We start from the raw sequence: 20,612 nt of genomic DNA on the forward strand, positions 1-20,612 counted from the left end.
TAGAGACCAACCTGGGCTGGCTACAAAGTGAGCTCAAGACCAGCCTGAACTGCATAGTGAGAACTTGCCTCAAAAAGACTAAATAAATAAATAAATAAATAAGTGGATTTGGGGTTACAGTTTGGGCACTCAGTCTTAAAAACTTCACCATCACTGGCCTAGACGGTATGGCTTCTAATACACACAAGAGAGGTAGTATATATATATTTATGGCACAACTTACTGCTCTTAGGCCTACCACAAACCAAACAACATGAGATTAAATCAAGCAACAAGAGAAGACGACGTCCTCAGGAGACATGGCTAACACGGGATGCATGGATGCATGAGGTTGCCAGCGTAACATGGGTACTGTTTTACAGTCAAGGGTTCTTTTTGGTAAGTAGAAAGAGTACATTCTGAAATAACAATATACATAGCATAGAAAACACAGAAACCAGTAACTGTCATTTATCCTCAAGTATTAGGCACTGAACAGAATTGTAGGTGCTACATTTTTATACAATGGGCAATGCAGGAGGATTGTTCATACCAGCATCTTCACTAGCACCTGAGCAATGGTCTGACAACTATAGCATCACTAGGTAATAGGATTTTTTTCAATTCTAATACAATTTTGTAGAACCATTGTCATAGATGCCATCCATTGTTGATCAAAGCATCATTATGCAGCACATGACTACACAAAATATTCTAGAAGGCTCACATAGGCCAAACCAACTTGGAGGAGGTAAAGGTTATTTATACAAATTTGGGATTAAGGAGACTGAGAAAATTTAAAAATTGTGAATGTAAAGTCAGTTGTTTGCATTTGGGAATCAAGAACTAATGAAATATTCAAGTGAAGATATAGGCTGTTAGAAAAACAAATGGAGTCTACAGAAAGATTAGAGCTAGACTTTTAGCATTAGTGATCTATGAATGTCTTCTTTTATTTTCTTTTTAATAATATAGTTAATGCTGTGAATCAGAGGTTCAACACAAGCCAATCTAGGATACGTAGTGTGTGCAAGGCCAGCATAGACTATGTAGCAAGATCCTGTGTCAAGAATAGAAAGAAAGGGGCTGGGGATTTAGCTCAGCGGCAAAGCGCCTGCCTGGCAAGCGCAAGGTAATGAGTTCGGTTCCCGGTACCGGAGAAAAACAAACAAAAAAAAAAGAATAGAAAGAAAAAAACTAATCATTACCAATAACCCACAAAAAAAAAAAAAAAAAAAAGAATAGAAAGAAAAAAACTAATCATTACCAATAACCCACATCTACCCAGCTGCCCACCCGTGTCCCAGCTCCCACTTCCAGAAGAAATATGATCCTGGTTCCATGTTTCTAGTTCTTTGTTTTAGTCCCTGTTTGATTACATATATACTTTGTCCAAAAATAAATTGCTTTATTTTGTTTGTTTCTGAACTTCGCAAAGAAGTTATTCTATAATGTTGGGTGAAACCTGCTTTTGTCCCTCCACTTTATATCACAGAGAGTAAAGCATGTACTGTATAGCTGAACATTATTAATTTTCAGTTCTATATAATGTTCTTTTGCATGGCTATCTACATTATTTGACTCTCATTATTGACTATACACATTGTGTTCAGGGCTTTGCTATTCTTAACCATGAGGAAAGAACATTTTTTCATGTCTCTGATTACAGGTGTGGAAGAGTTACCCCTGGGCATACACCTGGAATACAGTGTGGAAAAGGTCATCTCTTCAAGCTACAGCCACACTGAGTTGTGCCAATGAAAAAAGACCTGAGAGGTGACAGAAGGCCACAGATGTGGTAGTTTGCTCATGAAGACTCAACAGGGAAAGAAGGGGACCGAGATCACATTCTTCTGCATCTGAGGGTGAATAAGAGGAGGAGAAGCGCAAGGAAGAAACAGAAATTGGTAGTCGGAAGGGAAGAACAGCCCAAAGGAATTACAGCCAGACACACCAAAGAAGGAGACACTGCACAGACTGGGGTGACCAGTTCCGTGGGCTGCAGAGAAAGGCAAGTCAAGAAAAGGTCCGTGACCCTTCAAAGCTATTTGTGACCTGTTGTAAATGAGAGTGAAAGCCAGATTTCAAGGGATCGAGGGTAAGTGTGGGAGTGGGGAATGGAGAGAAATCTGGTAACCTTAAACACCATTTGGAACTGTGAAAGAAGAATAGAGATGGAAAGCCAAAGAACATACCAGAGCTGAGACGTGATTTTTAATCTGTTGTTTTAAAGGTGAGGAAGATTTGACATGTTCATATATTCAGAGGTAGAAGTCAATGCAAAGGAAGAGATGGAAGAGGGAACAGAGGTTCACTGTAGAGAAAGGTCTTTTCAGGAGCTGGAGAAGATAGAATACGAAGCACAAGTTTATTGTAAACAAGGAGAAAGCACTCTTTCTCAGAAACAGAGAAGACAAAAAGGCTTCACGATGCATGCAAATTATCATCAGGATCATGTTAACTAACATTTATTTAACGCTCCACGTAAAGGACTCTAAATTAACCATTTAATACGTATTACTTCATTTAATTATCCGAACAGCCTATGGCATGAGTAATTTTATGTGTTGTAATTTCCATTTTGCAAGAGAATAAACTAAAGCTCAGAGATACAATTAGACCCAGCTAGCTGTTTTAGGGCATGTGCTCTTAATCACTGCATGTAAGCTAAGAATGAGGAAAGATGAAGAAGTTCGTGCTAGACGGCAAAAGCTTAGAGCTGAAGGAAATTATAAATGTAGGAAGAGTGCAGAAGGCACGGACTAGACACTCTTGGCAATGGGACAAGAAATCAGGGGAAGAAAGGAAGTGAACATACGGGGCTCCAACTGTGTCCCAGACGAAGTGGTAGGCCTTTTATACACAGACTTAGTTCAACAGAGAGGAGCAGGAAGATAATTAAGAGGTAGTGAGGGCTCAGTAGCTGCTGGAAAGAATTCAAGAGTAATAGAACCCACAATTCTAGTCTAGGCTTTCTCTAGACTGCAGTTTTCTCTCAGACCATTAGGAGGACTCTGGAGAAGAGAGTGCAGCTGGGCATGGGTTGGATATATACAGAGTGGGAGCCAAGAGGCACGGACATGAAGGCAGCCAGAGAAAATCCCCTACTGGTTGACCTCAAAGCCATGTCAGGGAGAGGGTGACTAATGTCGTGAGAGCACATGGACTAAGTGGAGAGTGGAGATTTAGGGACTGAACCTCACAAGGAGGTACAGAGTGAGTTCAGCATGGGTATGAGTGGACAGAGGGGGGAAGATGAGAACGTTAAGCCACCGTGGACTTAGCAATCTGAGTTCCTAGAGTTTGAGCAGCTGAACACAGTAATTTGTGGTGCGGTTGCCAGGGTGGGTGAGGAAAGAAAGGGGCTGAGAAAACAGAAGCCTGGGCTACACATAACACTCTGAGTTATTTTATAATGTTCCTACTTACACGGTGGAGTAGGTGTTCCCAGAGACACGACGAAGAGGACCACTGAGACTCCCCCAGTTGGCAAGCAGCCACAATGGGGCGGGAATTAATTGAATCTTTTGTCTCCGAGCTCCCCCTCCCTCTTCTTGGCCTGCAATTCCCATTCGCCAATCAGTGACTGCAACACCCACTCATTATTCAAGAATCAGTTCAAATACAGTCTCCAAAGTTTCTCACCTCTCTCAAGACTGGTTTGGACGCCTCCCTTCTGGGATTCTACAATTCTTCATATCAGCTTATGTCCCAATGGCCCATCTGTTTGTCTCTTGACAGACCAAAGGAAAGAGACTGTATCACTTCCTCCTCATGCCTGGCACCATTACTGAGCCAGAATAGGTTCAGTAAAAATGTATGGAACTAATTAATATGCTTGAAAACAATAGATTGGGCCCAAAAACATACCAAACCATGAGTTTCTGCTTGTGATTTTTGGACTTACAGTTTCCATGAAATTTGGCTTGAGAAAAATATGGTGGCTATTTGTAAAAAAAAAAAAAAAAAAAAAAGATAGTGTGGCAAGGGTTAGTTGAAAAGTAGCCAGTGTGAACTTCAGGAGTGGTCCTGGGAAGAGGTAAGTTTATCTGGCTAGGAATTTGTTCTGAAAAAATATTAAGAGGTACAAAACAGTATATAGTAAATACAGGGCATGTTTGCCAAAATGCTCAAGCTGTTAAGAAAAGCCCTCATTTTCCTGAGAGGTTACTAGACAAAACCCTACTCGTCCTCCAAAGGAACCCATCCATCACTTGCTCTATCCCCAACCCCACAAGAAAACAGGAGTCTTGCAATCTCCTGTCTCTTCTTTACCGCTGATCCCAGCCTTTCTTCCTTCCCCATTCCTCACGCCAACCTTCCCTCTCAACCCCAGTTCCCTCGTACACATCTCCCCCTTACACACACACACACTCACACACACTCACACGCCATTCCATCCCCAGATGAGCATCTGCATTTGCTCTCTCTCTGGCTGCTTCTCCCCCTTGGTTTCCCAGAATAGGAGAAGAGAAAGCCTGTTTTCAGTTAAGACTTTGGTCACACACAGATGCCTTTTCCATTACTTTTGTTTTTCTCCTTGAAGTGTAACATTTCCAATTAACTCACCATGGGGGAGGTGGCCTTATATTAATCACCCCATGGAGGGAGCTGTGTGTGACGAGGGGAAGGAGACAGGGTCTGTGCAGGCCTGCCCCGGACAGGCTGCAACTGATCTCTGAGCAGGCTGCAACAGGAGCTTCCTTCCCTCTCTTTGCTCTGGAGGTGACCCTATGATCACAGTTTGTGAGCACGTCACTCACGGATTTGCTCATATCCGTGGGTAAGATCTGTGAAGTGAACACTCTTCTGATTCGCTTTTATTGATTGTCTCATTCTAACAGCCTAAAGACACTAAGTAAACTTTGTCTATGATAGATATGAAATTTATCTCACTTAATCTTAGAGCGCTAGGAGTTAGAAAGCAAAGACTGAACAGAACTCATGCAAATCAAGACGAGACCATAATGTTAATTGAAGTAAATCAGACACACAAGCTTAACTATCACATGGTTTTCTTCTATGATCAACCCAAGTATGAAGTGCAAAATAAAAGACAAACAATAGGAAAAAAAGAGAAATCAATGGATTTGTAACTCATGGATCTCCATTCCTGTGCATACCTCTGTAGAATATAATTTTCGCCACAAATTATAACAGAGTTTAAGTGAAAACATTAGCCCCTAATGATACAGGAAAAGAAAAACTCCCAACCTGAATGATATCTGGGATGAGTTCGTGTTCTCTAAAATCGAAGAATTTTAGGGAAATTGAAAACAGAAGCCTGGGCTACACATAACACTCTGAGTTATTTTATAATGTTCCTACTTACACAGTAGGAATTGAGAAACAGCAGAAACCATGACCTTACACAGAGCTTCTGCCCATGAGATATAAGAAAATGCTTAATAGTTCCTCCATATTTTAGGAACAATGGAGGTTAAGAGCAGAATATATTTATTGCGAGAAAGAAAGCTTCTGTCCAAAAGAGGAGCAGAAGGGAGGCCTGAGTGGGTTACCCCAAGACTCTGTCTTTTCTAGGGACTTTTATAGAGCAAAACGATGAGGTGAGGCGGGTCCAAGGTAGGGGAAAATGGACAAAAGTATGGTCAGCCAATAAGAATTGGTCAGGTAAAGTTGATTAAATTAGCATCAAATGGGGAAGGCAGTCACGTAGCAAGTGGGCACGAATACAGAACAGGGGATTTTCCTGTAAAGGGCTGGGTCAGGGACTCATCAGTCCCTGATGTCCATCCCTTGTGGGGTAAGAGGGTGTGTTTGTCTAGTCCTTTGTGTTGAGGTCTGGCCCACAGGTATCTTATCTTGTCTTTCATGTTGGCTCCTTCGAGGGCCTGGCCCTGTCTGACTGCCTATAATATTTCTAACTCAACTGCCTGTAGCAGTAGGAAGGCAGGTACCCCTGGAGGCAAACTTCTGCATTAACACACCTGCAGAATTGTTCTTCCTTTTTGTTTCTGCTAAGACTCTTTGGAAGAACTTGCAGAAACCCAGACAAGGTCACCAAGCCATTGTGGCTCACCGGTTAGGTGACATAGACTAAGCTTGGCTCCTTGCAATATTGAACTGAGCATTCTCTGAAGTGTGCAGGACCATCTTTATGACCCTGAGCTAGGCATGCCCAGAAGCCTTCTGTTTGCTTTTTTGAACATTTGCTCTATGACTCTGAGCTCAGCATGCTCACAAATGTGCTTGCCATCTTTTCTTCTTGAATTATGACCTTAAACTGAGCACACTCAGAAATGTACACCTTAAGCTGACCATGGCCAAAATATGCCCATTAATAAAGTGCTTCCCATGTAAATAGTATAGGTACCTGGAATGAAATCACCATGCTTCCTGATGGAAGCGCCATTTTGGAAATAATTCCAATGCCCTCCTCACCTGCCATATGTAATAAGTCTTTCTCTCTTCTTTTGTCTTCTGGTTGTGCTTTTTGGCTTTGCACTCAGCAAGATGTGAACCCATTTCATTTGGTTGCAAAAATATGAATGAGTCCCTTCTGTGCCCTTACACAGAGCTTCTGCCCATGAGATATAAGAAAATGCCCAAAGCTCCTCGGCGCTGGACAACTGATTCAGCTCAGCCTTTAGTTCACACACAGCCTCTCAAATAGGTAACTCTTTGATCACGAAGAAAATGAAAGCTATTTCGTGAATCCTGAAGGTTGGTTGAAAATTATTAAACCTGCAAGTGCTTAACTTGTGAATGTCAAATGTTGCTCTGATACAAGTCCTTGGTGTGATTTTTTTTTCATAAACTACAGTAAGCCAAGCTTTATGCATGGGATTTCACAACTGCTGTGAAGTTTGCCGGGGTTGAGCACCCTCATCCTGCAGAAGGGTTGGACTCCATCTCTTCACCTATTTGGAGAAGTACTTCAAGACTTGCTGACGCTGGGTTTCAGAACTGGAGGTTCCTCTGACTGATGCTGGGTAGAACAAGGACTGAAGCAGCTCTCATTCAGCAGCGGGAAGAAGAAAGGCCAAGGTAAATAGGCTCAGGGAACAGCAGGGGGAACCGCAGGGGGCCGAGAGGTATTTCCTTTGAGAGAAGGAACTGGAGATTCCTGTCAGATGTGAGAGCCGGGGGACTTTAACAAGTGGAGGGCTCCTACTTGTGAAATAATCTTATGCAAAGCAGTCTTGATTACACCTTGAAGCTCTGGGGCCCCGCTCCCCCAGGCACCTGGGTGCAATTACCCTCGGTTCCATCTATGTGGAAGAAAAGCTGCATCTGGATCTGATTCCCAGCCTGACTTCACTCTCTCCAGATGCTCATCCACTTTCTGAAGGAAACTTAAAAGAACCAGGTGGAAGCGGGGCGCTCTGGAAACAATACATCGCTGCTTCAGGCGTCTGCTTAAAGCTTTATGATCAGCAACTTGCTTATTCTCCCACACAGTTTGTCCTAGTAATGATATTTACACACTGAGATGCTCATTCTAAGAGTGAATCAGGTGATTTTCAATCCTTAGTACGGGTTGGGGATGCAGCTCAATGATAGAGGGCATAGTTAGCATGAAAACTACTAGCACCAAAAAATAAAAAATTAAATACAAATAAAATGCATAGGAAATGGATTCAATAGTGATTCAATAATATAATCAGCAATAGTCAGTTAGCAATATTCCTTGCATTCAGATCATAAAAATGAGCACTCTGGAGGAAAAAATATAAAAGAAGATATGGTTCCAGACTTCTAGGAGCAAACCTTCTATTAGTGATTGAATGTTTTTGCCCTCTTCAAAACGCATGTTAAAATTTAAAGGCCAAGCCTGTAACTCCAGCACTTGGGAGGCTGAAGCAGGAGAATCACGAGTTCAAGCCCAGCCCAGCCTCCTTAGCAAGTCTGAGGACAGCTTGAGCTATGTAGAGAGACTGTGTTTAATAATAATAATAATAATAATAATTAATAATAATGTGTGTAACTCTGGTGGGAGGTGGGGCCTAATGGAGATATTTGGGTTATTATTTTCCTTTTCTTTCTTTTTTTTTGTTTTTTTTTCCAGTACCGGGAATCAAACTCATGACTTTGCACTTGCCAGGCAGGTGCTGTGCCGCTAAGCTAAATCCCCAGCCCCCCTTTCCTTTTTTTTCTACCTACCTTTTCTTTTCCCCAGTACCAGGAATTGAACTCACGACCTCGCGCTTGCCAGGCAGGCTCTGCCCTTGTGAATAGTTTAATGTAACACCACTATTTTTTAAAAAGTCTTGCAGGGCTGGTTTTGCTCTCCTGCTTTTCTGCCACATGAGCAGCTTCCCTTCCTCATCTACAAGACGCAGTGCTCAGGGCTCCACATTGGAAGCACAGAGAGCAGCACTTACTGGACAACAAACCCTGGTACCTTGGTCTTGGACTTCTCAACCTTCAGAAGCAAGAGAAATAAATTTCTGCTTTTCATAAATTACCAGTTTCAGGTATTCTGTTGTAATAACTACAATGAATTAAGACAGCTTCCAAATGCAGAGGTAGAACCTACCCAAGGATAATTAGGTGCTTCCCAACTGAAATAGTGATGCAAGAGATCTGGATCTACAGCTTTATATGTAAATGCATAAAAATACATATACGTACACATATATAGTTTTGCAAGATTCTTAACATTTTTCAAAAACAATTCTAAGGAGTGAGCTACTATTTGGTGGATAAACATTTTCAAAGCAAATTGCTCTTCACAAAGTTGGGTTATATCACTTTATCAGCCGAATAAGAACTCTATTCTAGAAGGAGAGATAATTTGAGCAGGATTTTAAATAGAAAATATTACATAGAAATCATTAATGTGGGAAATAATTACTTTGAAATTATTGAAGAATAGAATGTTAGGAATAGAAGTTGCTTCAAAATATGCAGATCAAGATATATAGACATATGTGTGTCTGTGTGCAAGAATCAGTATAAAAGTATTGTCTGAAATTGATACACAACTTTAAAAAAATTGTTTATTTGGGAAAAAAATTACTTAACACTGTACCCCATACCTTACATACACTGAGATATATTCTAGGTGGATTAAAAAGGTGATTGTTGAAAAAAAGAAACAACTTTTAAAATCTCTAGCAAGGGGCTGTGGATTTAGCTCAGTGGCAAAGTGCCTGCCTGGCAAGCGCAAAGTCATGAGTTCAATTCCTGGTACCAGAGGAAAAAAAAAATCTCTAGGAAAATATACCTGTTTATGTATACTGTAAATAAGAGAAACATAAAAGCCAAGAAAATAGAAAAAGATTAATGGATCAAATTGCATACACATTCACATTTTTCTATTTCAAAAGTCCTATAGACATAAGCTTGATTCTTGGAGAATAAAATAGGTATTGTAGAAGGTTTTTCGCAGTATTAACTGCTAACATGTACTGAGTACTTATCAGGCACTCTGCTAAGTATTCAATTTTCTTTTTTGTGCTTATTCCCCACAGAATCTTATGATTTCATTACTGATGATTAGTTCATTCTATTCTATTATTATATGACTATTGTTCTATGCTATTATTAGAAAAGAAAATTTGCACATTCTTAGTTTTTGTAGTTCTAGAATCAGGAAGCTGTCCAGATCAAAAATGGTTCAGGGTGACCCTTTCCACCACCTATGTACATTATTTTTATAGCCGGAGGAAAGAAAGTGACACACAGAAAGCAGAAATGAAATACAGAGATGGTGGGGTTCGATCTTGGTGTGTGCTTCCTTTGAACATTAAATGGTTAGCTGTCTTTGATGGACTGAAGCCCAGCTGCTGTGGGTGGCTGAGACTTAGCTACCTGTTACAAGAATAGGTTAGAGTCTATTTACATATCTGATTAGGTTAGAATTCACTATGTATAAAAAACCTTTAGGCCGAATTCAAGCTACTGTATGTATGGAGACAGCTTTAGGCCAAACTTAATTACTATCAAACCCTAGTCCAGAAGAGCCCAGGGTCATGCAGCTACAAATAGTACATGTGAGCTGCACAGCAGTGGTCTCTGTCAAGCGCCTGTCACTCACACAGAACACTCTACATAGTCTGTCTTAGTCCCTTTCCTGTCTCTAGGACACAATGCCCGACCTCCATAACTTCAATGGTTAATTTTGGTTCATGGTTTCAGCCTGTGGCCAGCTGGCTCCCAGGCAGAAATGCCATGATAGAAGGCAAGAGTGGAGGAGAGCTGGTCAACCCCGGGGCAGCCAGGGAGCAAAGAGCAAAGGGAGGAACCAGGGACAAGAACGCAGGTTTCCAAGTCACATCCCAACCGATCCATCTCCTACCAGGCTCCGCCTCCTAGCGGGACACTCAGCTACTGAATTCATCAATGCCTAAGTCCACCGAGGCGAACAGTGCCCCCATGACCCATACACACGGCTTGGCAATCATCTGCCCAGCTACAGCAGTGAAATAACATACCTTGCTCATGATCTCACACACTCTAAGGCCAAAGACAGTAATTTCATGGCCAGCGGTCCCCTATTTTCTTCTCTGTTGTCAACCAAAGTCAGCACAGGAGAAGGCACCATCAAAGCAGAAGATAGTTTTAAAGCTTCTATCAGAGACCCAGGGATTGTCTCTGTGCAGCTGAGACAGAAAATTGATACATTGTCAAGAAAGGTAACACTTGTAGGAAGAGTCCTTTTCAATCTGTAAGATAAACGAAGGAAGCCGCCAGCGTGTCCTCTGGGCTGGTCCCTGGGCAGGTTACGTGCACAGGGCTAGGTAGCACATGCTACACCTCCAGAGCACACAGGCTGCTGACTCCATCCAGCTTAGAGTCCTTCCGCAGATAGGTCCTAGTTCTCAGTCATAGGATTACTCCTCCATATATTTTTCTTATAAGGAGATAATCTAGGATGATTAAGGACTTAGAAAGAATAATTTCTCAGAAAAGATTTAAAAGACTCAATATGTAAAGGGTAGTTAAGCAATAATCAACACTGGCTCCTTCAGAGATAAGGCAATTCCCTTGGGCCATGGCGCTCTTTATGCTAGCCAAGGAGTCAAGGATCAGGAGATGGTCCTTTCCCATTCATACTCATCTCTACGGTCAGATGCATCTTCAACTTTTGCTTATGGAAAGAGCACAGATCTAGCTCTGGGTTCAAGTTCAGACTCTACCACTTACCATATGTGTCATCTTTAGCAAAACTCTTAATTTAAGGCTTAATCCTAAATCCTATTAAATGAGGACAATATTTTCTACCTCTTAGAAATATTTTGGTAATTAGTGATAAGGTATTCAACAATTGTTATTAACTCACGTGTAGAATTAACCTTTTCCCCTCTCCTACAACAGTATTTTTATTGACTTATCTTTCTGTCTCTTTCTTTCTTATAGCAAAAATGATCAAAGAAATAAATACACATGGCTTTTAAAAGACAGCCCTAAAGGGACAATAAACCAAGGAACAGTCATACTTTTTACCCTTTCCAAATCTATTCTTACTAGACTAAAGTAACTATTTTTAACACATCATCTGGTAGTTGTCCCATACTTCCAAAAATATGTTTTATATCACTTTTTTTGTGAAATATTCATGTGGTAAATTTAAACCTTCAAAAAATCAAAAAGGACCATCTGTCATTGTCTTGAAGGTCTCCAGGTTACAGACCTCGGACTCCTTGAGCTATGCTCTGAAATCCACCCCCTACACAGTGGCCATGATTCGAGTTTCTCAGGGATGCCCATGTATGCCCATTCTTGCAACATGAGGAACTCCTTCAAAGAGCAAGCTTGTCTCAAGAACAACCTAGTCTCTAGCAGTTTTATGGAAACTTTTTTAGACTGAACTTCATCTAACATTTTTTACCCAACCTTCCTTTCTGGAGGAAGGGAAATGCTGGAGTCACAGAATAAATTTGGAAACATTTCTTCCTTTTCAATTCTTTGGAATACTTTAGTTCAACCTCATTACTTGTTCTTGATCATTCAAGTTATTTATGACTTAACAGTTCGCTTTTTGTAAGTCATCTGTGACCAGAAATATGTCCATTTCTTCCAGGTTTTCTCATTTGTTAACATATAGATTTCACAATAATCTGTAATGATCATCTTTCTTTCTGTGGTTTTAGTTGTAATGTTTTCCTTTTCACCTCTGATTTTACTTATTTTGGTCTTCTCTCTTTTTTCTTGGTTTGTCCCACTAAAACTTTAGTAGATTTTATTTTTAAAAAACAAATCTATTTCACTGATCTTTTGTTCTGTTTATTTGTCTATTTTTGTGATACTGGGGACTTCGCATTGTGCATTTTCCCAGCCCTTTTTTATTTTGAGACAGGATCTCACTAAGTCTTAAACTGCCCACGCTGGGCTAGAACTGGTGATCCTCCTGCCTCAGCTTCACAGAGTACTGAGATTACAGGTATGTGCCATCTGGAGTGACTGTTTCTGTATTTTTTTTAAGTCTATTTTATTTATTTTTTCTCTGATCTTTTTTTATTTCTTTCCTTATACTAATTTTGGGTTTGGTTTATTCTTGATTTTCTAGATCCTTGAAATGTGTCTCATTAGGTTGTTAATTGAAATCAGTCTTTCTTTTTCTCTTTCCTTCTTTTTCTTCCTTTTGATTTTGCTGTATTCCACAAGTTTTGTTATGTTGTTTCCATTTTCTTTTGTTTCAAGAATTTTAAAAATTTCTCTTTGATTTCTTTGATAACCTATTGTTCAATCTCCATATATTTGAATAATTTCTAAAACTTCTTTTATTCTTGATGTGTTGTTTTATTCCAATATGATGAGAAAATACACAGTAAATGATTTCTTTGAACTTGTTAAGACTTGTTTTGTGGTGTACTATGTGTTCCATTATAGAGAAGTTTCTATGTATATCCCGTAGCTATCAGATGAACTGTTCTACAAATGTCTTAAATCCATTTGGTCTATAGTATAGTTTAACTGTTATATTTCTTCATTAATTTTTCATCTGGATGTATCCAGAGATGCAAATGGGGTGTTGAAGTTCTCTACTATTATTCTGTTGGAACTTATCTTCCCTTTTAGACATAACAGTGTGTGTTTTATAAAATTATATACTCTAACATTAGGTGCATACAAATTTATAATCATATCTTCTTGTTTGCTGATTCCTTGTTCTTTATATAGTCTATTTTGTCAGATATAAATATAGCTACTCTTATTTGCTTCAGGTTTCCATTTACTTATAAAAACTTTTTTCATCTTTTCACTTTCAGTCTGCATGTGTCTTTACTAGTGAGGTGAGTCTCTTATTGGCAACATACTGTTGGATTTTATTTTTTAATCCATTTGGTTAGTCTATCTTTCTGCTTTCCTTCCTCTCTTCTTCATCTTTTGGTTTGGTGGGGCTCCTGATGTGGCACTCACACCCAATCCTGACAGCAGTGCCTGGTCAGACAAGGTGCTGGGGTGGGTGGCAGTGGAAGCTGCATAGGTGGGGCGGCAGTGGGATCTGTGTATGTGTTCCTCTCTGCAGGTGGCAGTTTGTGCTTGAGAATAGGACTGCACCTGATACCAAACAAAGCTGCTATTGGTCCTCTGGCTGTGTACATCCAAGGGCAGGAAAATGGCTGGAACTAGGCATTTAGTAAGAGGTACACTTTTCAGTAACAGGTAAGAGGGGTGGCAGAAACCACATGAGCACCTGCCTTCAGACCTGGCACTGATGTGAGGCCACACATGGCTGGCCATATCTTTGGTCTCAGCAGGCAAATGCCCTGATCTCCCAGTACTTAGGGGTGGTGCCCTTCACTCCCCCCTGCCTCATGATACTCACCCCCTATGATATAAGGCACCCCACAGAGCCCTCACACTTGGGTAATAGTTTCACAGGTATACGAAACATTGAAATCACTTTTCTCATAATCTGAAGCATTGCTCTATTGTTCTGTATACTCAGTTACTCCTGTTGTGAAATCTGATGCTAGTCTAATTCTCAATATATTTTAGTATTTAGTTTTTGTTTCTTGGAAGTTTTGGGGATTTTTCTATTTCACTTTCATATTTTACAATTTCACAATAGGTGTTGGGATGAACACTTTTTTCCTGCACCATTCTAGATACTCAATGATACTTTAATTGTAAGAATTTATGCTCTTCAGTTCTGTGAGACTCTCTAATTTCTTTTATAATTTAATTTCCTTTGCTCAGTTTTTTTATCCAGATATTTTCATTAATCTTAGAACACTTAGAGGTGATATTTTCTGTCTCTTATCTCTTACCCTTTGTCTCATCTTTTACATACTTTTTTCTTTTTAATTCTATTTTCTGGAAGACTTCTTCTATATTACTTTCCAATTTAAAAGAGAAATTTACTGTTGTAATTTTTTCATGAACCCATAATTTTAAGTGTATTTAAAACATGTTCTTGTTTTGTTTATGTCACTATAAATTATATTCCTAGAGAAAGTGTATTATCCTTAAGACATGTCCTTTCTTTTAATGGTTGTATTCTGTTTCTTTGAATTTTTTCTACCTACTCTTTTGAAATTAGCTTATCTTCATGTTTTTTTTTTTTTGTTTTTTTGTTTTCTGTACTGGGGATTGAACTTACAACCTTGCACTTACCAGGCAGGCACTTGTGCCAGTGAGCTATATCCCCAGCCCCTAGCTTATCTTCATGTGTCTTTTTCTGGTGTCCAATTAAGAGTTTGGTTCCTCAGCCATATTTCAATGTAAGAAAACTGATAATCTGAATATGAGCTCTGTGTGCACTGGTGGAGCAGATCAGTGGCTGAGTGGATAGTAAATAGGTCAGTATACTTTGAGGTTCCTAAATGACAGAGGTTCAACTCTACAAGAGATAGTTTTACTCAAATATCTTTGCTCTTCTAGGGGAGCAAAACCTCTTCCCTCCACCCTAGATTCTAGGGTCAGTGGCTGGGGCTTTCAAATCAAATTGCTAAAGACAGATTAAGAGGAAAATAAGTTTTACTTATGCATATCGGTACAGTTGTTCAGAAAGAAAAAAATGTGACTCAGTCAGCCAGACTATTGAGGCTTATATTCCTTCTCAGACTACACAAAGGAAAATGGGTTATTGGGCTTCTCGATAGGAGAGGTAAGCTATGAGAAGCTGAAAAGAAGAAATATATTTTTGTAAGTATATGGCAAATAGTGCTTGTGTCTTCTTACACAGATAAAGATCTTTCAAGAGATGAGTGTCTGTAGGGGTAACTTTCTTCCTGGTACACACATGTCTTTACAAATGGACATTCCCCTTACCAAAGGGGAGATTTATATATTCTATTCTTAGGTGTTTAGGGAGAGATAAAGAGTTTTTCTCATGTCTGGTCTTTGTTAGTCGCCTACCTCAAAATAATCAATATGCCAAAGAGGGGTGCCATGCTCAGATAAGGTTTGATGTGTCCCCCAGAGATTCATGTCCGGGAAACTTTTTCCCAGTGTAGCAGTGCTGACAGATTGCGTAACCTTTAAGAGGTGGAGCTTAGTAGAAGGCAATTAGGCCATTAACGACACTGCCCTTAGAAGGGATTAATGTTATTGTTATGGGACCCTGATTAGTTCCTGTAGGGGTAAGTTGTTACTAAAAGAGCAAGCCTAGCCCACACACACACCCTATGCCTTCCAGACTCACCATGTGGTCTCTTCCACATATGGTTTAAGCATTGTGGTACCAGCTGGTATGAAGCCTTCACCAGAGGCCAAAAAGATAGAACTGCCTAATCTAGGACTTTTAGTCCCCAAAACTAGGAGCTAAATAAATCTTGTCTTTTTATAAAGTACTCAGCCTCAGTCTTTGCCACTATTTGCCATATACTCAGTCTAAAAGTACTTTGTTATAACACCAGGAAATAGACTAATGCAGGCATGTTTGAGGGTGGTATATTTTGGTAGTCCTCAGTCTGCTTCTTTAGAGAAGATTCCTCCTTGCTCTCCACTAATAGATAAGTATCTGACTGCCTAACGTTGTGCCAGAGTTGGTGGGGATCTATGGGAAGCAGGCTACTCTGTCTACAGATGTGTGAGTATTCTTCCTGTATTCAGGGCCAGGCTTCTCTTCTGAGGTCTTGAGCTTCTCCCAGAAGGGTTCTGCAGACAGAATGACTTCCTCCTGGCCTGCAGCCATCTCTGTACGTGGCCCTAGCTCAGTCTCCTCTACTCTACTCCGTCAGTCACTACTTTTAGTCTGCCATAAATGAACTGAAATCTATCATACCCTTGAAGCCCCTGCCTTTACATCCTGGTGTCCTTCCTTTTAAAGCCTCAATTATTAGTTTACTACTATCGACACTCAATCAGAAGCTCATCTCTCTCATAGTCAACTATTCTCTTCATCCTGGTTCCACTATCTACTTCTGATTCCTACTACATCTCATTCTAAGCTACTACAATAATTCCCTAACTAACTACTCTACTTCGATTTGCAGATTATGTCACTTTCCCACCCAAAAGTCTTCTACTCCCTTCCAATGACCAAGAAAGAAAAACAGAAACTTGCCTCGCATTGAAAGTTCTCAGTAATCTGTCTTTTCTTATCTCCATGTGAATGGCAGACTGCTTCTCCCTCCTAGATGATCTCCACCTCCCCTCTTTTAGCCAGAAGTCTCATTCTTGGTTTTCTTTATTCACACCACCTCCTGCTGGAAGTCTCCACTGATTTTTTTTTCACCTGTTCTCCATTCCTCTCTAAGTCCTCTAAACTCCGGGCTCTCTCCAGAAGCTGGCTGAGACTCTCAAAGTGTCTGTTACTAAAGGCCCCTGTAAGCTTCCTGAGGGCAGAGATTTGCATATTCACCCCATGCTTTCATGACCAAGCACAGTAGCTGGCACACAGTAGGAGTTCAAGAGTACTTGGTCCAGTAACATAATTTCTTTTCTGTCTTTTTAAGAAGTAGCCCTCTTCTGTGGTTGCCTCACAGACCTCCGCCCTCTACATTTAGTGCTTGGCACGTGATAACATTTAAAAATTACGTGGTGATGAGTGGATGTTAGGCTACCATGTTTTTCCCCCCATAGGAAGCTTTAAAGTCCTACATTTTATCACCTAAGTATAAACCAGATAAATCTGATAAACTCATTTACATTAAAGTATTATGAGAAAGAGCTGAAATTCAGGCCTTCAGGAAGTGGTGAGCTTTTGACCTGAGACTATTTAGCATTAATTGTCTCTAAACACCCAAAGCCATTAGCCCGAGTGAGGCTCCTGCCTTCCTGGATGGTGGAGGTGGAGAAACCAAAAGTCAAGAAGAGAAAGGGACAGAGGCAGAGAACACGCGTGGGGCTGTGTTCAAGTAACTAGAGTGCAGCCCAAGGAAACAAGGGCAAGGGAGGTGACTGCGGTCCAAATAGCCGCGAAGGACAGAGCTTGCATGGGGGATGGCTCTAAAGAATGAAGTCCAATGTGACCAAAGAAAACTAAAAGTAAATGAATACTGAGAATCATCTTGATTTTCATATCTCCTCTGCAAAGGGTACAGCAATCATTTATTTGGTTCATTAGGTTCAAATTTGTGGTGTTTAGAAGACCAAAATTACTAGGTAAGAAAGTGCCATTTCTTGTCCTACAGAGCTGCACATTGCGTTTTTTGGGCAAATCTTCGCTAACTGGATGCGCTCAGAGAGAAAGTAGAACTAAGCAGGTATGTACGTTTGCGTGACTGTGCACACAGCCACGTACACCGTGGATGTTATTTTAGACCCTGCACTACCGAGAACATTTTGCCTTCTGCTCGTCTTTCTCTTTGCCATCAGAAGAAGGTTCCACAGTCCTCTGTCCCAGGATGCTTTGCAGCAATCCCTCAGTGACCTCAGGCTTAAATCAGCTGTGACCACTCAGCTTAACCTACGGTCTTTCAGGAAAAGAGCTAAAGAATTATAGTTTTGGAGAAGTCTCCTGCTTGACGCGCCATGGAGGCAAGGGGACTTTCTAGTTTCACTACCCTTGTCCCTCAGCTTTTCTCAGTGTGCTCCCCTTGTGGGGCCCAGAGGCCTGGAGCCAGCAGAGGGGTTAGCAAATGTTTCCCCTCAGCATTTCTGAGGATTCCTGACAGAGCCCATCAGAGCTCCCTTTCATCACTGCTGCATGCGTTAGTGGCTTTAGTGTGTCTGCCCTGGCTCGAAGACATTGTGTTCCCTGCTGGATTAATCCCGCCTGCCTTCATCCTCAGGATGTGGGCCGCAAGGAGGGAACAGGGGCGGGGTGGGGGTGGCAGGAAAATAGGGGAGAAGAGTAAGAGAAGCACTGAAAGCACCAAATGACAGACATGGGATGGGAAAATAAAAAGCAAACTCATTTGCAAAACTAGGGGGAAATACATTTAAGACGCATTAAACTAAAAAGCGCAAAATGGAGAGCATAGACACACCCCTGGAATGGATAAACCCTGAGTCTCAGAATGTGAGGGGCTTTTGGTGTCAGAAGAGAGGGCCTCGCACTCCAGGCCAGCACAACCAGAGGCAGTTTATTCGTTTTTAGGTTATAAAGCAAACTGATCCCTCCTTGATTCATCTTTCACTGAGCACATGTTCAATGAGGTGTATGCCCAGCGGACATCCTCTGGCCTCAGGTACTTTGTTCCATCATAAGCTTCTTCTCAGGTACACTAGAGTCATTTTGAGATCACGGTGTTAAGTGAGATAAACAAGGCACATAAGTTTAAATATCACATGGTTTGCCTTATATGAGAAGCCCAAAATATAAATACATTAAAGAGAAAAGTAAAAGATAGATGATAGGAAATAGATAGCTCTTTGCAAAAGGAAAGATTAAGAGAGAGAAGGAGAAAGGGAGGAGGAGGGAGAGAAGGGGATGAAGAAAAAGAATTAAAAGTGTATGTACGTGTACCAGCTCCCCACAGTGAATGTCCTCATTACGTGCTGCCAATATATTAACAATAAAAATTTTTAAAAGATCTAAAGAACATTTAAATACCTCACCCTTCAGTTCGCCCTCTATAAATTTTGCATCCAAATCAAACCAATTAGAAAAGTACTTTGGCAATTTCCTCAATGAGAGGCATTTTGGGAAAATCCCACCGCTGCTTCTGCACGCAAAGAATGCTAGTTATCAAGGGACCTTTGCATCTCAGGGCCACAGAGAGCTCCCCCTGTGAATTGGCTCACGTCTCCCCCGGCTCATCCAGTGCAGTGGTTTCTAAGAGTGCAGCCCATCATCTGCGAGGGAAGAGGCACCCGCATGTGAAATCTCTGTCGGTCTAAGCAAGCGTCCAGGGTACAAAGATTGCACCTAATTCATGTCTATTCCTCTTTTCACGCCATTACTGATGTTCAGGTGCTCAGTTAATTTCATTGATTTAGAAGGATCAGGAAAGGTCACATCGTGGAAGCTTTAATCTACTACCTACATTTGGTCTACAGGGCACACTCAGTAAAGAAAGCCTGATAAGTTTGTGGAGAAGAAAAGAAGAGTAAGGCAGAGAAATAAAATGCCTGTTATATTCAAGGAGCAGAGATTTGTAGAGCAGAGATCAGTGTCTCCTAAAAAGGAAGCATCTTGACATGCAGATCCCTGAGGCCTTTACACCCAGAAATTTTAATTCAGCGGCCCTGAGGTGTAGCAAGGTCATCTGCATTTTAATGAAGCACCACCAATTTATTTTGTTACAGGTAGTCTGCAAATCACACATTAGGAAATGCAGGCCCAGAGAGTGGTCGGGGTGGGGGAGGAGGTGGGTGTTGAACGGCATGAGTATGTACATAGCAAAAGAGAGCAGAGTTGGTTGAGAAGAGTTTGGAGTCTGTCCAGGAGGGGGGCCCTGTGAGGTTTCTAAGCAAGGGAGTGATGGGGCCAGATCTGTGATGGAAATCAGTGGTTCTCTCTAAAGCTCAGGTCATTTTCTCTTTGCTTCTGCTCCATTAGATATCATTGCTTCAAGGACCCTGAACAAATAATGTTCTATGAAAGCATCCAGGTTTTGTAGGATCCAGAGTTCCAGTTACCAGCGGAATGTAAAGTTCACAGGCTGTGTTCAGGCTTGTAAGGAGAGGATTAATTAGGTAAAAAGGCAGTTACACACATAAGTGGGTGCCTGCACCCCGGTCTGGCCTGGTGTTTTGGTGCACTCATTCAGGCATACAATACTCTCTTCACTTCTAAGCGCCACCTCTTGAAACAAGTTAAAAAGCGCTTTCCAAGCGAGATGCCCAAGTGCTATGTTGTACGCAGACTAATGATCAACAGCCTTCTGTTTTTATGAGCCTGGCAACCAACTGGGCTCACACTGCTAGGGACACGATAGAAAAGAATCCCTGTGTCAAACATCTGACTACATAGCCAAATGCAGAAAAATATGTTTTAGGTTAATCAACAAACAACAAAAAGGACCCTTTACTGAAATGGTTTCTAGAAATCTGTGCCTTGAGGGTTTTTTCTTTTCTTGTCATTAAAAAATGCGGTATGTTTTCCAAGTTAACTCATGTTGACCTTCAGAATTCCTTAATGAATTTTTCAGGCTCTTCTGCACAGGCCTTCATTTATGAGACCATATGCATACATTTATCACAATTTTGAAAAGAACAGAAGACCGTCATACATTTCCATTTTTAATTTTATCTAATCATTAATTATCTGTCTTCTGACTCTTATCTTTATTTCTCCATCCTCCCACCATCCTTTCCCTGGGAACTTTGAGAGCTGCCCTGGACGTGGCATATTGGTGCCTGAACAGGGACTGCTGTACGAAGAAATA

At 40.9% G+C, this 20,612-nt stretch overlaps 1 long non-coding RNA gene across 1 annotated transcript; it reads left to right on the forward strand.

Annotated features, from left to right (window-relative positions):
• Positions 1–272: 272 nt before the first annotated feature.
• LOC106148728 lies at positions 273–18,564 on the forward strand. Its single transcript, XR_001234391.1, has 4 exons — positions 273–378; positions 1,649–2,077; positions 6,764–6,987; positions 17,472–18,564. It is a non-coding gene; the product is annotated as an uncharacterized LOC106148728 (long non-coding RNA).
• Positions 18,565–20,612: the final 2,048 nt, after the last annotated feature.

Source organism: Chinchilla lanigera, unplaced genomic scaffold (assembly GCF_000276665.1).
Source record: "Chinchilla lanigera isolate Chin_1 unplaced genomic scaffold, ChiLan1.0 scaffold00026, whole genome shotgun sequence".
Lineage (NCBI taxonomy): Eukaryota > Metazoa > Chordata > Mammalia > Rodentia > Chinchillidae > Chinchilla > Chinchilla lanigera.